Raw genomic sequence first — 24,090 nt, forward strand, 5'->3', positions numbered from 1 at the left:
AGTATATGATTCAACCCTTTTTGCTGTATCTTGTATCCTATTCCAAGCATTTAAAGCTGCTTGGTGACATAGACACAGTACTTCATCATCATAAAGAGCTTGGACCTGTGGATCAGCATATTCTCCTGCACCAAGAATTTGATCTTGGGAAACCTCGACACCTTTTGCTCTTCCTTGCTGTTCCATATGTTTGGATTCTTCTCTGAAATAAATTCCAAACATCAAGGAAGGTCCATTTTCTAAAACTGCAGACACTAACTGATGGAAATCATGGGGGGTAGCTCTAACATTAGAAGCCCAAGTCCTTATCATTTCCTTTACATATGCAGAGTGCAAGCCAAAATTAACAATAGCTTGCTTAATTTCTTTTAGATCATTCATTGCTATTGGCATCCATCTAGCTTCTCTGACTCCCTTTGAGCCTTTAGAAGTTGACACTTTGTCAGAATTAAGTATAGGGTATGCCGCTAAAACCTTGGGTAAGCCAGTTCTAATAGCTGGTGTTGGCATTGTATCCTGTCCTTGTGCCTTATTACTCTGTTCACCAGCTCCAATCATTTCTTCAATCATTTCAAGTCTTTTTATTATTGTCTTTATTATTGTCTCTTTTGAATCCTGAATCTCCTGACCTGCATGAGTTTCTAGTAAAGATTGTATGGTTCTTAGGAGTACCATGATCTTCCTAAATGATAGAATATTCAAAAGAATACTGAAGCCTAGTAACCAGTAAATTAAGTTATCCCCATAGTCATATAAACCTTGCATGATATAACCCATTTTATTGGCAACCAGAACAGTAAAATTCGTGTTGGAAACGAAAACTGCCATATTACCTATTATCCAGCAGGTGGCGCTGTTGCCAAGTCGCGACGAAAACAGAGTCCTGTTTCAGAGTCTGCCTAGTATTTGTTAAAAACTGGAAAATGTAAGTTGCTCAACAAAGTAAATGTAATTAAATCAATTCCAGAGACGGAACCAGAAACCCAGAATCCAGGCTTCGAGAGAAGAGCAACCTGGAAGCCGCTTATGCCTCCAAGTGACACAGTCACCCTGAGGGGTTGCAGCTTTCAGCAACCGCGTGCTCTGGTTCATGCCACTTAGGAGCCGTGCTTGCAAGGGAGATTTAAAAATGACTCAGAAAAGAGCAAACCATGCGGCAGAGACTACTCAGGCCTGTGGAGTTTAAATCCACGTGGGGAGGCCAAGGCCACCGGCAGCGGCTGAGGAAGGGAGGGCTCCCGCCAAGCCGAACTCGCGGCGCGGGGAAAGGAGAGGTTCTAAAACCAAATGTTGGTTGCCAACTGAAGGCGTAAGTCATAAACAATGCCACACCAGTTTGGAATTATGATTAATAGGGTGGTATTTATTTAAAGGGGAAAAAACTTACAGATCACCATCAGCCCTCTGCGCAACCAGGAAGGGAGTCTAGCCGCCAGCGGAGCAGGAAGTGAAGAGAGAGAGGAGAGGGAAGTGGCAGCTTTTTTAAAGGGAGAGAGACCATGCCCCAATGGGCTGGTATCTCAGCAGCGATAGGCTGGAGGAGTGGGAGGACCTCCCGTAACATTTCTTGGTTTTTTTCTTTTCATTTTTTTGTAAATAATCCATTTTAATTTTCATGAACTGTACTTTTTCACATGAGCAGTGGTTCTAACAACATGGGTTCTGCTGTCCTGGCTACCATATATCCACTCTGAAGATTAAGAGTGCAGGTGCTCAAAATGCTCCAGGTCAGTGATACAGGAGGGTGCCATCACTTTGAAGCGTTTCCTTGGGATTGAATCTTGATAGTCTCCCCAACAGGTGACCTTCCTTGGCTTGGAGTTAATCTATTTCCTGAGAGAACTCTCTCACCAAGTCAACAGCCATGTGCAGTGGAGGAAAGATACAAAGGATGCTGTACTTAGACACCTCATGTATCTACCTTCTCTGCCTTTGACTAACACACATATTCTGCAATTCATCTAACTAATGTTTATGTTGCCTGGTCACCCAAGCTTACCACATTTTGTTTTTCCCTTTATAACTGATTGTTTGGATGCACATCTATTGTCTAAATGCAAACCATGCAGAAAAATAAGGAAAGGAATCCAAACCACACACACTTCGTTAGATGAAGTAACTATTCTTAACATTTTGGCAAATATTCTCTCAGGTTTTCTCTATATCAATAGTGTATGTGAATACAATTTTATGTGCAATTGTTTATCTCCACCTTCCTTTACCACTTGGTGAAGTCTCCTAGATGAATAGCAACTTTCACTATGAGTGCCCAGATTCTATGACTCTGTATAAGTTACATTGTTGATGATTCACGTAGTTTACATTTTTAACTGCTTTAATGCAGTACACCAGATTAGTATATCATGTGCAGTTTTCTTTTGCCATTTTACTGTTAACAGTGAAATTACAAATATAATGGCATGGCCCATTTCTACTTTGCTAGATGTTCATGGACCTTGCTGCCAAAGATACAAGAGCACAGCATCTTTTATTTTCTGGTTCCTTCGCATTGCATTCCCCTTTGACAACTACAGTTGCTAAGAACTATCTGGCCCCATAGTTTAGACCAAATATTACATCTTTTGGGAAACCTGTTCATCTAACTTGGAAATTTACTCTCTTCTTCCTTTGTTATCTGGAAGTCCCTTCTGCATTTATTCTTTTGTGGATCCTTTCATGTGCACAGAACATATTCTGTATATTTGGCTCATACAAAGTTGCTGATTCTTCAAGCACAGAGATCTCTGAAAATCAAGCATGGAAGAGCATGAGAGTATGCTAAGCTTTTGTTTCCAATTATCCAGACTCAAATATTTGACTGTGTCATTTACTAGCTACATCCTGCTGAGCAAACTAATTACTCTAGCTTTTCATTTGCACAGCTATATAACAGTGACAGATACAGCACCTACTTCATAGTACAGGTATGAGAACTGATTTAAAACAATATGTGTTCTTTGTGATAATAATAATCCTATAGCCAATGCCCCCTGAATAACCACTTTGTGTTAAGATTAATTAGGATCCTAATTGGTGCCTTTTATACTTACAATCAGTGAAGATTTTCACAGGTCTGATTTTTTTATTCTAACACAGTTTTAAATTAGCCGATAATTTTACACTACACAGTTGTCAATAGTGATATTTTTGCTGAGGCTGGTTTGCACATAGAATATCTTCTTTTTTCTCCATGCTATCATTCTGTTGGATATCTCATCCTGAAGAATTCAGATCAATACCCTAATTATTTGTTCATTTTATCATTCAATACACCTTCAGAGAAGTATTTTATTCTTAATATGGAGTTCATAACAATGAGGTATACAATTGTTCACCAGAATCAAGGATGAGAAAGAAACAAGAGTTCAAATCCACGAAAGTTATTTATTCTGACTATTAAGTTGTAGAAAGTCAACAGCAGCCAGAAAGTCTTTGCAATTTTCTTGTTCTTGAGCCGTTTATTTCAATTGCTAAATCTCTCTGGCTGGTGTATCATAAAAAAGCAAGCACTTATTCCTTATGCATGCATTTCCTAGAGTTAGGAAGTGTGTCCCTTAGCTCTTCTCCCTTCTGTTTCTCTCTCCTAGGCAACTCATTCTTCTCTATCTGCATCACAACCTTGCAGAAACTCAGACCTTTTGTCCTGATTGGGAGCTTCCAGGTCCTACACTGACCATTCTTGAACCTTTCTTCGACACTCATCCAACTTAAGCAGTTGACATTTTCAACTTTATATTTTGCATTTTTACATGCCAGTCATAATCTCCCCAGTAGATGATGAATTCACCAAGGTAAAAGAGAAACATTATCGCTTAGGTATATTTTACTTCCAACTTTATTCACAAAGTTAACAAGAAGAGGTCACATGATTTCCCAAAATGTAGGCTGTTTCACATATCAGTCCTATCCACTGTAAAGAATTCGACTACACTGAACTTTTGAAAGCAGCATGGAAGATGTTCTGAAGATATATAAGAATTTTGTATATTCTTCTCAGTAAATCTATGGTTCTATGCTGTTATAGTTTTCACATTACCTTGTTTCCAGGTGTATAAACCCATACCTAGAAATTTTTTTTATTTACTGTAAGTCACACAGTTATTAATGAGTAAAGATAACATTTGAATCAAGTCACTCTGATGGCAGAATTTGTTTCAGTCACCATTAGATCTGAAAGGATAGCAGGAAGATAAGTTTGTCCCCACAAGACTATGTATGTGTCAAGGCCAAATAGAACTCATGCATTAAGAAATAATTCAAGGCTTCCATTGCAGCAGGATGCTTTTTACAGAAGAGAAAGGAAAATCAGCCTCCACTGGGGCTCCAACGTCAGAAAAACTGCACATGGCATCAGTTACCACTGATGCTACAATTGGAGGTAATATGTACTCGCTCTGAAGGAATTGCAAATTTGAACCATCACTGGTAAAAGAGAGCCAACAATGGCCACTGTCTTCATCAACAGTATGAGTGGACCCCTAAGCACCTGAGAACTTTGCTGCAACATTGATATCTGCCCACATTTCATCCTGCACTTCCCACTGGAGCAGTATCCTGTCATCTCATCCAAAGCTCAATGTTACTGTCCTATAACACTCTTCCTTAGAACCATACAGAGAAAGGCTCACAGTCATATTATTTAACATCTTGTTAATGCTAATTAATTTATTTATCCTTCTGCTGTAAGGAAAACAGGGTAGACATGGCTAGTTCCAATGCTATGTTAGCAACATAGTATTGCAGTGTGATGATGGATGTGGCAAATGTTGGTTAAGGACACACCACTCACTGCTGGTTTAGCAGGAGTGCCAGGGGTGGCACTAATGGGGCTCTCATTCTAAGTTTGCTCCACTGACAGCTATATTCTAAAGCATGTCAACTTAGCCATCAAGCTCCAAAAGAAGGCATGGCTTGAATCAGTCCGTAGGGTTCTGAGGGGTCAACAGCAGGGGCCTTGAGAATGGTCCAGACATTTGAACTGGCCTGTCCTGGAACACAGCAAATCAGTTCGAAGAAAAGCTAACACAAATTTGCTTTTCTGCTATTTGTTGTTACTGTCTCAGGTACCCAAAGGACTCTGGACGTTGAATACATAATTCCTGAGCATAACAAAAGTAACCTGTAACCCCACCATGTTGTGGTAGCAGTGGACTAGAAAGGGCACACATGTTATGCTTCTGTCTTCTGTTAACACCCCTTAAAAGTCACGGTGAGCCAGGGAAAAAGTCCAGGGACAACAAGAGTTAATGTCTTGTCTCTAATCTTAAAAATCACTAGAACTGGTTTAGAGTAAGATTAAACTATTTAGAGTTGAACTTAATTCTTCTTTCCTCTTTTTATATGTTCTTTTTTTAAATCTATGGCTAGGAAGATCTGACAGGGAAAGAGAGGAAAGGAAGAGAATGGTAAGCACACCAGATATTTAGATGTAAATATAAAACCCATACTTGCTCCTTCTGCTCCTCATCGGGACCTTGGGAGCTCAGTCCAGTGCTCCAGTGTGGGTCTCTGTCTCTGTCTCCATCCATCACCAGATGAAGGTTCTATGATGATATGCAAGATATTCGTCATTATTGCTCTAGGATAGGGTCAATTCAGGTTCCCCATCCTCAGCTGCCCATGGAACTAACTGCGGACCTCGGCTTGGGTATCTGGGAGCCACTCTAGGTTCAAGTCTCTTGCCAACCCTAAGGTGGCTCCCTTAACTAAGAACCGTGCTTCCGTGCTCCCCCATCCAACCTTCCTTCATCCCAATCCTCCCCCTTCCCCAAGCTCCCCCCATTCTCCCCCTCTCCCCCCTCTCTCCCCATCTCCCCTTACTCCCATCCCACCCCACCCCCAAGATCTCAATTTTCTCCCCGGCAATTTTGTCTACTTCCCATAGCCAAGAGGACAACTATATGCTTTTCCTTTGGTTCACCTTCTTACTTAGCTTCTTTGGGATCACCAAGTGTAGACTCCGTGACCCTTGTTTATGGCTAGAAACCAATTATGAGTGAGTACATCCCATGTTCATCTTTTTGGGTCTGGGATACCTCACTCAGGATAGTGTTTTCTATTTCCATCCATTTGCATGCAAAATTTGAGAAGTCATTGTTTTTTAACGCAGCATAGTACTCTAATGTGTAGATATTCCACACTTTCTTCATCCATTCTTCCATTGAAGGGCATCTGGAAGTCGGGACCACGAGGGGAGCACCCACCCACTGAGACAGTGGAGCTGATCTATTGGGAGCTCACCAAGACCAGCTGAACTGTGACGGAAAAAGCATGGGATAAAACTGGACTCTCTGAGCATGGCGAACAATGAGGGCTGATGAGAACCCAAGGACAATGGCACGGGGTTTTGAACCTACGTAATGTGCTGGCTTTGTGGGAGCCTAGCCAGTTTGGATGTTCACCTTCCTAGAAATGCACGGAGGGGGGAGGACCTAGGACTTACCACAGGGCAGGGAAATCTGACTGCTCTTTGGGCTGGAGAGGGAGGGGGAGAGGAGTGGGGGGAGGGGGAGAAGGGTGGGAGGAGGGGGAGGGAAATGGGAGGCTGGGAGGAGGAGGAAATTTGTTTTTTTTTCTTTTCTCAATAAAAAAAAAGTTTAAAAAAATAAAAAAAAATAAAAACAAGAAACATAATAATGCAAAATAAGAAAACTCAAAAAAAAAAAAACCCATACTTGTTCTGCATTCAAGAGGTAAAGAATTTGACAGTCATTACCCTGAAAGCAGCTTCAGCTTGCTGCAGATTTCCCGTTTTCTCTGCCCATTTCCAGCGACAGAGCCATCATGAAGAAGGATGCTCGAAGACATCGCATCTATAACCTTTGCCAAAGGCACACACAATCTTTGGAAGGAAGACTTTTATTTTCCCTGTCACCTTTAATGCTGGATACACCAGCTGAAAGCTGAATTCCAAATCTAAGGTCACCGCTCAGAGACTTCCTAAAGACAGAGAGCTTGAAAAGAAATCCTTTCTGAATGTCACTCTCATTTCAGTTCACTGTGTCCTGATCCAACCAAGATACACTAATTGGCTTTGCTGTCAGCAGGAAAAAAATAAAGAATAAATGAAACCTTATTAACACACATCCCCCAAAGAAGCAGTCCTGCCCATAATGAGTCTGGTTTATCTGAACATAATTAATTGAGATGTAAACAGAAAATATTCAATCCCTTTATTTTTCAATTGCATAAAAGACTATATTCTTTCTCTCAAAAAAAGAATGCACTGTCTTTTGTCACACCTGAGATTTAAAAAGCAAACATTTAGACATTCAAAACAGGAGACTCTTATTCTGTGATTTTTCTATACTCTGAGAATTTAGTGGCTTTATTATTTTATAATCTATTTTACACAGATTAGCTAAATAATTTCCCTTTACTTCTTGTACTAGGGATAACAATGTCATGCATCTCAAGCCAGTGGTTTGTGACCACGTGGAGCTTGCTGTTGAGTTTTATTTTCTGTGAGCAGAATGTTGAGGGAATAATAGAAATGAGCTACCTCCAAGTGAAGGTCCCACCCTAATTCAGAGTATTTCACCAAAGCAGCCCCATTCTTGTGGAGAAACTGGCTCCAATGAAATCATTTCTACTGCCTCCTAATGAAGTCACACAGCTCTTCCCTACTGGAAGAGCTATGCACCACACCATGTTTCTCTGGGGGACCCACAAACCAGGTCAACATTACCTGGACATGAGAAATACAAATTCAACAGCCCTATTATCCAATCAGAATTATTCAATGAGAAATACAATAGAAACACAAATTCTCTAGTCCCATTATTCAATCAGAGCTGTAAGGAAAGAGGTCCAACCATCCACATGTTAACAACTCTAACAGGTGGTCCTCTTGCCCTGGGTAGCAGAGTCTGAGCTTCCCTACATGATGAGACCACGCTCATCAGTCTACCTTCCTATGAGCTCTGTACCACTAACACAGCTGATGAACAGTTCCATTTCCCTGGGCTTGTTTTACCCTGGGACTCCAGGGAAAGAAAAGAAAAATCGTGGTCTTTATTATTACATTAATCAAAATTGATATCACCCCTCTATACCACACCTGCATTCATATAATTCTAGATTATGTTGTAAGCACCCCGTTGCTTTGTGACATGCCATAAAATGTTGACTCCGTAATAGTGAGTGGGAAAAATGTCATTGACACATTTAGTTATTAGTGAGGTATATCTGATTTGTTTTGCTTCAGTGGATCAATGGAAACTACCACATAGGTTTCTTTGTTCATGGTTGTCCTGTTATTTATTCACTCTGATTGTATCTCCTTCCTAAAGGGTGGCAAACCAGTCTCAGACTAAAACCAAACTGGGGGGAGAGAAAATTCTTTATTTTTCCTTCGTCAGCCACATTTAAGCCCACAAGTCCTCTGACTAGAGCCACTTGCATACATTAGACTGTAATGTGAGATCTCTCCTCATTGTGAAGGAGGCTCAGCTTCTTCCCCATTGCCATTCAAACCAAGATCCCTTCAGCCTAAAGAGCCGCTCCAAATGGCAGTCCCTCTTAGCAACATCAGGGACAGATAATTGCTCCATCAGATGCTATAGAAAGTAACTTGGCTAAACTCTTCATTACCATTTGAAAACATCAGATGCTTCAAAATTGCTTCAGGTCTTTTAAAATCTCATCTTCCACTCTTCACAGTACTAAGAGAAACAGCAAATAGAGTCATGCTTTGGCCACAGATTCAAATATTATTTCATCTCTCTCTCAGATCACCCAAAGCTGAATAGTCTAATTGTTCATGTTCAATTTATTTGTGTTTCTTGGTTGCTCTCACATGGGTAACGTGGACCGTCCAAAGAGAGGGCAGCCTCTGTAAAAAGCATTCCAATTAGAAACTGGTAGTTACAGTAATTGAGGAATCAGCCCCAAGCTTAAGGTATTGATTCATGTTGTTACTATTATATATATATATATATATATATATATATATATATATATGCCATGAAATTCTCTGATAGTTAAACCACCACAGAGTTTTACCAAGGTAATATTATATGTGTAATAATATTTCACACAACACCTTCGACTTGTGATCACGTTTCACAATGTATGTACTTCTCAGGTCCACCAAAATTAGCACACAGCAATTCTGAGAATTTAAATCAGTGTGGAGTACTAAGTATTTTCCTGTCTATAATGTTAGAATGAATAACACAAGTGTTCAGGAAACCTGGGCTTATAATACAGAAAATACAGACTTGACCTCAGACCGGGACTGCCAATGTCATCTCTGAGGTTCACAGGAGCATGGATATAGGGAAACCATGGGTTGCATATAGATCAGTGGTTCTCAACCTACGTGTCTAGGTCCCTTTGACAAACCTTTATATCCAAAAATAATTACATTATGATGCATAACTGTGGCAAAATTACAGTTATGAAGTAGCAACAGAAACAATTTAATGGTTGAGGGTCACCACAACATGAGAAATGGGTTAAAGGGTCACAGCTACAGGGAAGTTGAGAACACTGCTCTAGACCCTAACCACTGAGCACCATTTCTAACTGACAAAGTGAAGTCTTAACCAAGGGTATCTACAGACTACATCACGTAAGGTGCAAGCTTCCTGGAGCTACCAGGGAGAAATGTTGCTGCCAAGAACTCAGTCTTAAAGAAAAAAAAAATCACCCAAAAGAGAACCATTGAGTCACAATCTACAAATTAGAGTGACTGTCTCAGGCAAGGTGCAGGACACAGCAAAGCACACCAGGGTAAGGTCTGACTTGTGGTAGGTGCCGTGCACACTGAGAACACACCAAGATGCTATCTAATGTGTGTTAGGTGTGGTATACACAGAGCACACCAAGGTGATGTTTGGTGTGTATTAGATAATCTCATCATGCATTTGAGGTCTCTGATTCTGGTTGCTGACTACCCTGCTTCAGGGTCCATGTGTTCCACCCTTTCTCAGTGGACACTCTGAGCTTGTTACATTTTAACAGAGTTTCTTCCTAGTCTCAGCTTCCTTTTTATCAATGATATAAGGCTTTCCTTGGCTTACAGTCTAGTTCTGCCACATTGATTCCCCAGAAATCTCCTTTATTTTGCCCCAGGTCCCATTTCTTTTCCTTTCTTCCCTGTTTCACAGATTGTGAGAGAGATTGTCCAAGAAGGGGTTTGTTGCAAGGAGAGCCAGGCCGTTTGTTTGTCCCAACCACCTGGCTAGATTAGCCCCAAAACAACCACAGAGAAATTGTATTAATTAAATGACTGTTTTGACCATTAGCTCTACTTTCTTATTGACTAATTCTTACATCTTAATTTAACCCATTTCTTAAATTAACCTGCATATCACCGTGTAGCAGTGGCTTACCAGGTAAAATTTCCAGTGCCTGTCTCCAAGTGGATCCATGTCATCTCTCCTATTCTGTTCTTCTTTCTCCCAGTATTCAAGTCTTCCCTGACTACCTAAGTTCTGCCCTATCAAGAGGCCCAAAGCAGTTTTTTTATTAATCAATGAAAGCTACACAAAGACAGAAGGACCTCCTACACCAGAGGTTAGTCCGAAGTGGACAGGCACCTGCTGCCTAATGGAGAGTTTACTCAGTAAGCACCTGGTCTTGAGAAAGTACAGCTTGCTTCCACTTTTTGTTGTTTCTATTGTGGGGAAAGACCTCTGTATATCATGTGGTGCCTTTGCTTCTTCACTCATCATTTTCAAAGTGGCAACAATCCATCTCTCTAGGATGGATAAGAATAAAGATATGGGGACAGGAGCAGAATGTAGCCTCCTTGTGTGATGCGGTTCTTCCGGACCTCAGCAATCTGCTAGGGGTGGAAAGCCAAGCTCAGCTGTCTGAGTCAGTGTAAACTTAATAAATCAGAAGCTGGGAATACATCAGCGAGTGCCTGGAGGAGCTCCACCTAACATGTATACTTCTGAATAAGATCTAATAGCAGCCAACAAGCACAAGGTAGTTTTTTCACAGGAGCAATCTTGCCATCTTTGGGTAAAGTTTAGCATGGTTCATTCATTCTACAAATACTTAGATGCCCATCAATTCTATGCCAGGAGCATTTTACATCAAATTCTGCTCCTCCCCACATGTAGCATGCATGCTGGCAGCGAGAAGGATGATATTTAAGAAGCAACTGCTCTATTTGCCCCCTGACTCTTGGATTCGTGGTTCTTGCTGCACGAATAAAAGTTTTCCAAGACATCATTGACAAAAGCAAGATGTTCTTTAACTGTGTAACTTATTCAGAACAATTCCATTGGAATTCAAAGGCATGAGCAGAAACTGCTATAGAGAGCAGCACCCATCTCATAAAGAGCCTCACACTCTTGCTAAATCAGAACACTTAGAATCTCAGTAGTGTAATGAACATAGATTAATTGTAAGCTTTTCTTCATCTTTGGATTAAAGCCCAAAATGAATTAAGAATTTTTTTCTTGTTTACATTCTTCAATGGGAACTCAATTTTTGGAAGCAAGTGAAAGCAGACTCCGTACACTCCAGATTCTTCTTCCTGGAGAACAACTACCTCCAAGACCTAATTTGTGTTGCTGGACCCAGTGACAACTGTGTATTCATGACTGTTCTCACTGGTACAACAAAAGAACTCAAAGCAAGTGAAGAAATGAAGCGTTTGTTTCTACCTGCAATTCCAGGGTACAGTCTACCATAGCAAGGAAGGCACAATGAGAGGACCATGAAGCATCTGGTCTCGTTGCATCCACAGTCAGTGACCGAACAAGTGAGATGAAATGTCTTTCTTTTTATTCATTAAGTGATCTCAGCCCAGGGAACAGTGCCATCCATATTCAGGATGGGTGTTCCCTTCTCAGTTAATCCGATCTAGAAATCCCTCATGGGTATGCCTAGAGATTAGTCTGCCGGGTGATTTTATATCCTGTCAACTTGACTATTCATGTTAATTTTACACAGAGTTCATAACAAGTTACCTAAAACTATGCACATCTACTCTGCACTAAGGACAGAGAAATCATACTAACTGTATCAACAGATCCTGCCCATAGCACTTTAGTGAGGAAGGCTTCCAACTAGAGGTTGTTCCTTATTCCTCCTCTGATTACTACCGGTGCATCTTTATTTTGGGAATAAAGTACATTTGTTATCTCATTATATTCATGTGCATATAGTTATAAAAATGATGTACCATTCCAATAGCTTTGTTTATGGTGGTATGCCAGGCAAATATTTTTATTTTCTAATGAGTACTTGGGTTTTATTAGCCAGCATTAAAAGTGGGGCAGAGTGATTGGAGATCCGAATCGAGATATTCACCAGTACAAAGAGATGAGACACAGATGCTAATGGAAGCTCTGGGGGTAGTTTTCCGGGCTGTTGAATGTAATTTCTCACATCCCCAAATGGCTATAAGAGGGAAACACCCTGAAAAGAATTCTCTAATGGCTGTGTGTATGCAGCAGAGGCTCATTGGGAAGTTAATGTGCTATGCAAAGCGGATATTCATTCATTCATTCATTTGGTACAGTGTAATGTGTAAGACTCCATATTAGACCTTGAGTGCTTCTGTCTGCCTATTCTGTTTTGGTCTGGAAATTCTCACCTACATCAACATAGCTTCTGACCAGAGAATATATCCTCTCAGTGCCCCCACAAAGCTTCCAGATACTTATCTCTCTACTCATAGCTACAGGTACATGGCTGTTGGAGTAATTGGTGTACTCACCAACTCCATGTCTGTATCCTTGTATACTTTACTGGATAACCATCTTTTCAAGTAGGAAACATGCTCTGCTCTCCATTCTAGGTATTCCAACTCTCTCTCAAAATATACCTGTGTATGAAAAATCACCGCTCTTAGTCCACCCTCTCCTTTGTACATTTGTTGAATGAAGAGTCAAGTAAACAAAACAGAAGATCCTGTTTGAGTCTCCAAATATCACTTGATGTCTTCTTGTGTTTTCAACAAGGGAATTTAGTTAGTAGAGTTTTTGTGGCCTAGAATTCATTCATGATATGTTTAGTATCTTGACACTGATTATGATATATGCATCTGTTTACAAACTCTCTATATTTTTATTTGTTTTTTTTTTGGTTTTTTTTTTTTTTATTTTTCGAGACAGGGTTTCTCCGTACCTTTTGGTTCCTGTCCAGGAACTAGCTCTTGCATACCAGGCTGATTTCGAACTCACAGAGATCCGCCTGCTTCTGCCTCCCGAGTGCTGGGATTAAAGGCGTGTGCCACCACCGCTGGGCTCTATATTTAAAAAAAAAAAGCTGGGAGGAGCAAATACCAGACAAGCATAAATGAATTTTACTTAAAAGGTATAAAACAAAAGTAAATGTATATTCTGGTGAAGGTAGCATAATATTTTTTTCTAACTTCTTTTAACTACCCATGAGTCCACAATAATAAAGCAATTTCAACCCAAAATCTGAGAACATCCAATGTGTTGCTGTAAATTTTTATCAATTACCACTTCCAAATTCTGGCAGTAAGCTTATTGACTATTTGGAGAACAATCTCATCCAGCAAAATCTCAACTAATTACCGGCTTTGAAGCTGGAACTCCATCAGATAGTTAGATACAGAGCTCTGAAGCACAGGCCTTTGTCTTCCTGTTACTGAAGATACTAGATTAGACAGTACTTCTTCCACACAGGACCCACTGCATGGGTTCAGTAATCTTGAGAAAATGTCCTCATTATGAAAGCAGGAATTTCTTAGACTCAAGAAACACCTAAAATCTCCATGAAGTGCTTGCGTGATGCCAGACCCATTTCCTTCCTAGTTCTTGTTTATTGCATGTCCCACATAGTCTCTTGCAATAATTTGGCACTAGTACCATGGCTATTATTGCCAAAAGTAAAAAGAACACAATAATAAATTAGACAACTCTATAGAAATGAATCATTTCCAATTCTGATTTCACTTAGATTAAAATGCACAACCACATTACAGATCATCCCCATCCCAATCTTGAAATAATACCACACCCTGTATCCTCTACTGAATGGGCCATTGGGTGAACTGTAATCTGCAAACTAAGAAAATCTTGCTGTTGGTGGAAGGCTGTTAGTTCTTTTCCAGCTGTTCAACCCCAAAATAATCACACAGAAACTGCATTAATTTTAAACCACTTCTTGGTGTATTATTAGCTAACTCTTAGATCTAGAATTAACCCATTTCCACTATTTTATATTTTACCATGAGGCTTGTGAGTGGCCTACCAGCAAGGTTCCAGCTGGCAGCTCATGTCTTTCCCTTCTGAGAGCTTCATGGCATCTCTCTGGCTCCACCTTCTTTCTTTCAGCATTCAGTTTAGTTTTCTCTGCCTAGCTCTACTCTACCCTATTACAAGCCAAGGCACATTCTTTATTCATTGACCAATAAAAGCAACACATATACAGAAGGACTTTCCACACTATTTCTCCTTTTCTGTTTAAATAAAAAGGAAGAGTTTAACTTTAACATAGTAAAATTACATTGATGTGGGAGGTTTTTCTCTCTATGTGTTGCTTTTATTGGTTAATGAGTAAAGAAACTGGCATGACCTGATAGAGTAGAACAGAGTTACGTGGGGAGAACTAAACTTAATGCTGGGAGGAAGAAGGCAGAGTCAGAGAGAAATCATGGAGCCACTGCCAGAGGTAGACATGCTGAAACTTTGCTGATAGGCCATGACCTCATGGTAATGCACAGATATTTGGAGATGGTTAAATTAAGATGTAGGAGTTATCCAATAAGAAGCTAGAGCTAATGGGCAAAGCAATGATTTAATTAATACAGTATCTCTGTGACTGTTTCAGTAAAACCTAGCCAGGTGGATAGGAATCAACAAGAAGCATTTCCTCCAATATTACATATAATAAAACAGGTATAAAACAAGAATTATAGTTACAACATTCATATCTACTTTATCTTTTATCATAACTAGGAAAACTATAATTTTAATTCTCTATTCTTCAACTCCATCAAGGACTCCAGAAGGATATAATATTACCTAAGTAAACAGGAAGTGCATTATAAGCAACTTCTAAAACTCTATAATTGACAGAGAAATCTCATTGCATGGATAGTCACCCAAAGTTCATCTGTATTGTTGGGGCACCCAATCTTCAGCCCACAGGGCCACAGTATCTAGAAGATTTTTCATCAAAGTAGCAGATTTCAAAAACATGTCTGCCTATATTGACAGTTTGACAATTATTTTTTTTCTGTATCCTGCAGAATGTATAGCAGACTCTTTTATGAGGTCCTACAGACAAATGACTGCTGATCTTGCCTAAAGGTGAGACAATCCTTCAGGGTTCCTGCCTCATTAAAGAGTCTGCTATACATTACACTTTTAAATGAGCTGCACAAACACAATAGCTTAATCAAGAGCAGAAATATACTAATAAGAAAATCGACCAAAATTTGTATCAATAAATCAAGTTCTGTACCAAGGCAAAATATCTGTCTCTATAGTATATTCCCCTTTAAATGTAAACAAACATTTATAAACAATCATTTACAGAATTTTTGGCTTAGTTCTCTCCAAACTACTTCCTGCTGTTTATTGGGCAAAGTAATTTTTGGGGTGTTCACAGAGACCTTTAGGGTGGTCTTATACCATCAAACCACATTAGTCTGGAAGGATTCCATAGGTTCTCATCCTCTGTGGAAACAAAAGAAGAACCCCTTTTCCAAAGCAACATATCTTTAGACTCAAAATTTGAAGTCAAGAAACCTTTAAAACAAATATATTGGTTTAGTTTAGCAGTCCCCAGAATCAAATGTCTCTCTGAAGTCAAAAAATTCAAAGAAAACACAATAATATACATAACCCAGATTCTCTGTGTATTTTCCATCTTTATGGGGCTTATTGATCTTTACTCCATTACTTTTTCTACAAGTTTAGTATTTATTTTATTATCTTTATTCCTTTAATCTGTGACTGTATTCTTTTATATTACTTTTACTATCTCTTTACTCTTTTTCTTCCCTCTCCCAAGCCTTTGTATATTTTTAAATATACTATGTTTTATTTAGAGGTCTTGTATGTGGGAATCTGTCCTATAGTGTATTTGTAATCCTTTTCTGTCCTGGAGGGCTTTTAAAATGGTGAGCAGCTTGGTCGCAGGGTCCCTGGGTGCTGGCTCCATCTCTCTCCCCCTTTCAAAATGGTTGAGGTACCATTACTTCTAGCTCTGAGACCACCAGGTAGAAGCCAGACTTACCACTTTAACTCTGAAATGGAGTGTGCATCACATAAGCCTATTATCTGAGTAATAGCTAAATATGCCATGCAGAGCAATGCATGGCTTGGAAATATCTCTGTGTATGGAGGCAGGTTCTACCATTCTCTCCTGCCTGTGCATTCCTAGCAGAACTGATATCATTGCCTGTCCAGGAAGGGTGGGATGAGCTTGGGTATGGTCTCAGCCACTTTCCTCCTAACCTCAAACATGCATAGAAGCACCGCAGGCCCACAAACCCCATTCAAGTGCTCTATAATCAAACCTCCCAAAAGAATCAGAGCCATTCTTGCTGGCAAAACAGGAAGCCACTGTTTTGCAACTGCACATTTTTTTTCTGCTACTGCTGAATCAGGAAGGCCTCTCTTAAAGGAACTGTACCATGCCACCAGAAGGCAGAGCCAATCTGAAAAAAAAAATACATCTAAACTTTGTTTTTTAGTGTCTTGAATTTTTTTTCCAAACCCTCTCATGTCAGTTACTGAAGTGTATTGATAGCTATCTCTTACATCTAGAATTAACCCATTTTCATTATTTTATATTTTTTCATGAGACTTGTGACCTAACAGCAAGATTTCACCCGGCAGCTCGCGTCTTTCCCCTCTGACAGCTCCATGCAGTCTTTCCAACTCTGCCTTCTTTCTCCCAGCATTTAGTTTAGTTTTCCTGACCTAGCTCTACTCTACCCTATCACAGGCCAAGGCAGATTCTTTACTTGTTAACCAACAAAAGCAACACATAGACAGAAGGACTTCTGACACCATGCCATCAATAAAGAACATGTTTCATATTCTCTTTACTTTCGCATGCCAAAGACCGGAAAACACAAATTCCAGTGACTTTAATATCCATATTATAAATTGCTGATAATTTCTTATGATGAGAGGACAATGAGGGAGCTAGAGATGGATGTCCTGTCAAAATGATGCACTGCCTGTATGTTTAATATAATAAAATAAAAATGACATAATTTTGAAAATATACTAATGAGATGCTTAGACTTAATTTGGGGCTCGAAAGCAGAGAAAATGTCATATCATCACTAACAAAGGTTGACTGAAAGAGCAAGTTTGTGGAACTGGCTGCCTCCTGGCCTTCTCAAAGCGAAGCCTTCATCACTGTGAGCGGGGAGAGTTGCTCAAGGGAAGAAAAATAGAAGAAGAAAAATACTGGATCAAAACAATTCAGTGCTGTGCTGAAAAACATGCTCCCAAAACGAAATGTGTGACTCCCACTATCATTTTGTTGTGTCTTTGCACATCCTGAGCATGGAACGCCTGGAAACCAGTCTTCAGAACAGTCTGGGTAAGCACAAGGAGATACGCGTCTTTTTCCTTTCCGTCAGCTGTAAAGTCCTTGCTTCCAGTTTTAAACTGCATGCTGGGCAGATGGCTGCAGGCAAAGGGTTTCCTGTGCAATTGTGAAGAACTGAGCTCTCCAGCACCTGTGTAAATGCTGGGAGCCGGTAGCAACCCACCTGAGATTCCAGTCCTGGGAAGGCAGACAGACAGCGGAGAAAGGAATACCAAGAGCAGCTGAACCAGCTGCATGGGTAAGTTCTGGACTCATCTGAAAGAGCCTGGCTAAATGAATGAATAAGATAGAAGGCAAAGGTGGAGAAGAGACTCCTTGAGTCAGCCTGGCAGTATATGACAGGCACATAGTATGCACATGTACCCTCGCAATATACACGTGTTGCCCACAGTGTGTGAATGTGCATCTACGTATGCACATGCAAAAGTAAAACAAAATACTAAGTACAGCTTGACAAGTCCTGTTTCCCATCACCCACCTCGAAGCCTAATTGTGACTTTGGTGTCCTTATCTAACTCTGCTCTTCCCTCCCTCGTATCATCTCCAGAGCCCTTCTTATTGATGGCTTTAGACTTTTCTTATTTTATTTTCCTTACTCCTTCATCTATTTTGGAATTTTCAACCATTATTTCTTTAATGTGTGTGCTGCAGGAGATATATCTTCAGAGGTCAGAAGTATGCACAGAATTCAGTAGAGCTGGACTTAGAGAAAATTACAAGCTGCCTTACTTGGGTGCTGCAGATTTGACTCAGGTCTTCTGGACAAGTATCAAGTACTCTTAACGACTGAGCCATCATGTCTCCAATTCCAACTAATTTTTTCTTGCTATAGTACCCCTTATCAAAAGCATTATAAGCAACATCAAAGACATAGTCTCTTAATACATTAATTTAAAGGACTTAAAGCGATGCTAATATCACATGTAACCACTTGACAGTCTCTTTCTTTTCTTTTTCTTTCTTTCTTTCTTTCTTTCTTTATTTATTTATTTTTGGTTTTTTGAGACAGGGTTTCTCTGTGGCTTTGGAGCCTGTCCTAGAACTAGCTCTTGTAGAACAGGCTGATCTCGAACACATAAAGATCCGCCTGTCTCTGCCTCCCAAGTGCTGGGATTAAAGGCGTGCGCCACCACCGCCCAGCTGATAGTCTCTTTTTGTTGTTTTTAAAGTAATTCCTATAAGACAGGTTTCAAGTTGGTATCTGGATATAGAGAGATGGATGGATAGTTATGGCAGGTTTCCAGTTCTGTTGCAAAGAAGACATAAACAATGAATGTTTATCCACTTTTGTTGAATATTTAGTATTGTGGGTCAGATAAAACATGCTATATGTGACTTCATTCCTACTAATTGCACAAATGAACTATGTTAAATTCAGTGACAAGGAAAATAGCCCCAGAGCGTGTTTTTTTTTATCAAATGACTGAACTATTATTCAGATTAGAGTGTTGCATTATTGACATATGTCTACACAATAAGGATTCAGGTAGAGTGCACAAAAATTAAGAATAATTGGTCAACTAAAATCCATGATCTTCCCATATACATTGACCACAAATCCCCAGAGAATACATGGAATTCTAGGATAAACATTCCAAACCTTTTGATTTAAACTTTGCAAACATGAGTAATATCAGATATGTAACTGTCACCCCTGTGCCTCTGTCATGTTCATGACTGTTACCTTGCAATGTCATCTAGAAAGGTGCCTTTGGCAGACAGAATAAAATGAACGCCAGAAAAAGCTAGCATCCTCTATAAGGAGCCCCAGTTTCAAGTGTGAGGCAGAGAGTGTCTTCTGGATTTTGGCATGCCTAAAAATGTGACTGAAACTAAGAGAATCTAATCCAGAAATGATTTATCTCTTAATGCTTCTGACTTTACTGGGTATATATTTAACCCTAGTCCTCAACTTCTGTGTCTTTGTTGGGGATGTCTGGAAAATGTAATTAACATCATGTGACTCTTAAACTTCAGAATATGCATATGACTACTTCCTACTTAGCTTCAAAAGTCATTGCACAACGGTGTGTTAGAATGCACGCTATGTACAACTTGGAAATGTTCAGTTTAATATTACCCCAGAGAGTTAAAATTATCTTTTTAAAAAAATTCCCCTTAGTCTTTTCTACCCTTCTAAACTCAAGAGATAAGTAAATGCTACCTGTTGAGAGGTAGTGTCCTAGATCTCATAACTCATCATGATAGAACCTACTGCAATTCAGAGACCTCCAGTGGCAGGTTGCTTGCTGAAAAGATACAATGCATGCAGAGCTTTCACTGAATCTGTGGATTCTGCTAGAGTGTTGTAGAATTGTAGAACTGTGTTCTCTGGGCAAGACACAATCATTTTTATCTTGAAATCAGGGTAACTGTAATTTCCTGACTAAGACCCTAACAGAACTGTGCCCATTAGAGCTCTTTAAGGAAACTGGAGGAGGCCCACGAGTTTCACAGAGATATGAGACATCTTCCATTCTTAAGGATATATAAACCTTTAATAAATGCTGGTGTTGGATGTATTCTTGAGTGGTGTCTGTGCCCTTACTTTGTCTCTACTCATGTAAGTAACCGACTCCCCCTCACAGTTCTGTAAGCAACCCCACACATGCTCCCCTGAGTAATCTCTCTTCTATGCTCCTGTAATAAAACACTCAACCATATTCCTGCAAGTCATTCCCATTCAACTCACTGATTCTCCAAGATAGAATGGATAAAATCATTTCTTTGGTAAATTGCTTGCTTCTTTATCTGAGGTGAAATGACATTCCCCAGGAAATGTCACTCAGCATATTGTATACTTGGTGCTCACCTAGCAGATTGTGAGTAAGAGTTAATTATTGAGGCTGTGGACCTAAACAATCACATTATATAGTGATATCAGATGAGTGTGGTGAGGATAAATAACAATACCTTTGTGGTAAACATGGTCTTAGATGTATCACTAAATCTTCATATCGGTAAAGGTGAAATTTACTGAGAAATAAGATCCATAAATTTTAGATTCTTGATTCAATGCAGTATCCTATAAATCAGAACACACTTGGGATTCTGAGTTAATTAGGACATGATTAAGATCCCTCAAAGGTTGAAAAGGTCTTTTGCTTAACATATACACAGTAAGTTTGGGAAAATCCACCCAGCAGAGGGGGCTGTAGGCTTAAGAGTTCTCTGTGCCACAATATGCAAATTGAGCAAATCTTATGATTCTATTTATACTAGCGAATACTTATTATAGAAAAAGTATAAATATAACTATGTGTCAAGCATGTATATATCTCTCTATATATGTCCATCTTCATCTGCATGAATATGCATAATATGTTCATCTTCTCTCTGTACTTTTACAGTCATTAAAGTATAAAGATTAGACTTGAGAATCAGAGCTTCAATGTAGAAAATAAAGGGAAGGGTGTATTTAATTTCAAGAACATATATAAAGGCAAAATGGAATAAAATGTAAAGAAATATTTGACCTACTTATCCAAAACCATAAAAGATTCTAAAATTATATAGAATAATTGAGTCTCCACGGCCCTTGTAATAGGGTTAAAACGTTCACCCTGCACTTGGAAATTTCTGCCTTACCATCCAGTATGGCGCCTTTGGTTGGGATGGAGTTGAGCATCATCTAACATTCATATCTATTTCCAAAAGTCTGGAACTTCTCAGTATTGTTCAGTCTGTTCTCAGTGTAACTAACTGCAAGACCTAGGGATCAAGACTCCAAATAAATCAGGAGGCGACAGGGACTTACACAGAAAGGTGATTGGTAAGAAACTCAAGATGAGTTCGGAAAGCCTATTTGTAGTCAAACAGATTGATTAGTTGTAACAAACAACTTTTCTGATCTATACACAATGGAGTCATTAATCTCTGTTCTCTGAAGACATGGAAAAACAAAGCATTAAGTGTAACTCTTAGAGAAGCCATTGATGGTTAAATGGTTGGTAACTGTTCTTTCCTTTGTCAAGAACAGCACAGGAAGCAGCAGCCAGAAAAGCCTTAGTCCAGCACAGCATAGTTTCATCAGCAGGCCGGGATTTAGGGACAGGAAACTCTAGAGTGAAGAAACTTGAGACTCAGTAGGGCATATGCAGATGTCAGAGTCAAGAATGAGGCCTTGCTTTAATTGAACCATAATGCTTCCCACAAGGTTATGTAAAGTTTCAACAATTTTCCACTGTAGGAGAATTTAAAAATTCTGGAATTTTGGTGGTGAAATCTTTAAGCATACTCCAATCATCCTGTTATTATTTATAGTTAAAATAAAATAACTCTCCTGACCACATGTAACTAAAGCAAAATGCACAAATGATAAATTGCATCTTTGCTGATTCCTGAATGTTCTGGCCAGTGAAGACATATTGCCAGTTTACTCTCTGAACTTTCCATGGGCAGAGTGGGTATTTAAAAGTATTTTCAGCAGTTTCTTTACAGTAGAAAATGAAAATTTAAGTTTTTGCAATGACCTTTTCATTTACCTTTAAAACATTTCCTGCTTTGATCAATTGATGAAATAGGGAACTCTGTGTACAAGTCATCATTCCTGCTTCCCCTGGTGTGATAGTCATTCTTCTCTTGCTCCAAACATAATAGCAGATTTCATCACAGCTATTTTGAATGGTCAATATTTGAAAATGTAGAATTATATTTTCACAAGTCTTCAATCCTTTAAGTATATGCAGCATAGTAACTTCATTTAAGTATTGAAATATTTTTAAAGCTAATATAGACTTTAGAACACAAATAGTTATTATAATCATTGTAGATGAAAATAGGGTGAAAGAAATTATACAAGTTTTCAAAAATGATTCAGCAGACCCAGAAGTAGCATTTAATCTTCTGATTGTAATTATTGTCTTTCTTCTTAGGTTAAAAATGTAAATTTTAGCTTTAAAAATAAAATTGCAACAACAATAATAACAAGCCTAATTTTCATTTTTTCTTTTTAAGTGTTTTCAAATATCCAAGTATCTAAAGCAGTGTTTCCAGTGTAAACTCCTTACTGTAGGATAAAATTTACTTGGCATACCACTGAGCATATGATAGGGTATTTCAACTAGTCGAATATGTAATGATCAGCAAATGTGGTTTAAAGCTTGTATTATTCAAAAATGCTTTTTTAGGATCATAGTTCACTTCAAATGGTGTTCATTTAAAAGGCAACACGAACCTGTGCTTCATAGTACCATTCACAGATGTGTAGGAGGGGAATGGAAATCATCAGGGAGGGCTGAGGAGGAGCTAAGCATAGTTTTTCTGGAAGGTGCTTGGCTAGCATGCACAAAAACTTATGTTTAATTGCCAGCACTGCCAATAGCAACATAAAATTATTTGGCTCTGAATAAGTTTCAAATTTTGTTTTCATAGACCAGAAATTCTGGTTATCAGGGTCACCTCACCTCACCAGTCCTCAAAACAGAAGTCGTGATAGAAAAAAATTAGACAGATTCTGCACATGAAACAACGAAAACACTCTCTTGTCAATGCTGGCTCAGTGATTGAGTGAGACTGGATATGGAGCTGGTTGAATGGGATTGACAGCATCTGTCCTTGGCCCAGGAGAATCACATCAAAGCTCCTGATGAGGGAAGATCATTGGCCGCTTTCCTTCTTGTGAAGATCTGATGGAAGCAACTTCAGGAAGGAGTAATTTCTTTTTGAGCTGGGTTTGGAGAGATACTTCTGAGGAGGAGGCATGGAAGCAGGCAGACCCATAGCAAGAGGAACATTTGGCAAAGATTGCTTACTTCCTCATCTTTCAATGGAAAGGAAGTTGAGCTTTGACAAGAAGCAGAGCTTGGCTATATATCTCAAGTCCCTCCTACCAGTAACTGACCTCCCCCAGTAAAGCACCACCTGTAAAGTTTCCAAAAAGTCATGAAACCGGGACCAAATAGTCAGACATGAGGTATATGGTGGTGGTGGGCACATGGTTTCACACTGAAATCCTAACAGGAAAGTAGCAAACAATGAAATGAAATGATACGTCATGTTTGCCGGGGAGTCAGTCAACAAGCCCACTGCTATCAGAAAGAGCAGGTGAGGGCAAGGAAGGAGACACCAGAAATGCCCAGAAAGCTTCTTTTCTGCACAGTGTAATCAAGCGACACACCTCTTTCCTTTTCTTTTTCTTTCCACAATGCATTTCATATCAAACCAAAGAACAAGTATTCTCATTAAGTTTGTGATATAACTATAATAATTTTCAAATAATCACATCCCCAAAGCAAAATACAGCAAAGCTGTTTAAAAAGCTTCTATTTATTCATATACTTATGCATATATTCGTAAACTTAAGCAGTATACAAAATAAATGACATCTGTCGAGCATAGGCTGTGCTCCATGATGGGGATAGAAACATGGTGTCTATTTTTAATAACTTGAAGTTAGAGCTTTAATTAAGCAGTCATTCTAATTATGTGTCTGTAATAAGGTATACTGGTTCCAGAAGGATAACCTACGTGGATAACAAATTACATTAAATATCACATGTAACTTATAAAAGTTGGAAAAATAATTATCAAACTAAAATTGCTAAATGTGCTCTTTAATAAATGTTGAACTTAAGCTGG

This window comes from Microtus oregoni, unplaced genomic scaffold, assembly GCF_018167655.1.
Source record: "Microtus oregoni isolate MIOR12 unplaced genomic scaffold, Mior012 000012F_ref0000307, whole genome shotgun sequence".
Lineage (NCBI taxonomy): Eukaryota > Metazoa > Chordata > Mammalia > Rodentia > Cricetidae > Microtus > Microtus oregoni.